Source organism: Barbus barbus, assembly GCF_936440315.1.
Source record: "Barbus barbus genome assembly, chromosome: 5".
Taxonomy (NCBI): Eukaryota; Metazoa; Chordata; class Actinopteri; order Cypriniformes; family Cyprinidae; genus Barbus; species Barbus barbus.
Window position 1 is genome coordinate 2,779,537 of NC_136733.1, and position 464 is coordinate 2,780,000.

General features: G+C 30.2%; 1 protein-coding gene across 1 annotated transcript in view; it reads right to left on the reverse strand.

Moving 5' to 3' along the window:
* Window positions 1-464, reverse strand: part of LOC306869811 (tenascin-like) — a gene marked incomplete at its 5' end in the record, with an annotated part of 44,183 nt that continues 43,719 nt past the window's right edge. Inside the window, one exon of the mRNA XM_079416728.1 lies at window positions 1-464. This exon is cut by the window's right edge and continues 311 nt beyond it.

Below are 464 nucleotides of genomic sequence, written 5' to 3' on the forward strand. Positions count from 1 at the left end.
CCAACATTAAAAATTTCATTTTTATTTCCTATTTTATTGAAGATCAATTTTAGACACATTCCAGGAGAAGAGATAAAGTTTAATCAACACTTTTTTTAGGGATTACAGATACTGAGGACTCTATGGGGGAAAAGAAAACATTATAAAAAATAAATTTTAAATACATCAGTAAACAAACTGGCTTGTCATACAATCCTTTCAGAAAACAATCACATTGAAATTTGCTTCTTTAATTTTGAAAACGGACAAAATGAACACATTTGCACCATCCTGGCTACTGTATATCAGACCTGAGAGTGGTAATCATTCAGTTGAGGAAATGACATCACTGGTCTTCTTCTGAACAAAAACCATATAAGGTCATTGAATATTTCCTTTAATCATTCTGAAAATGGATGTTTGTTATAGAAAGATCTTGTAGCTAGATTCAAATATCACATTTAACGTGCCAAGTTTATGTAAAA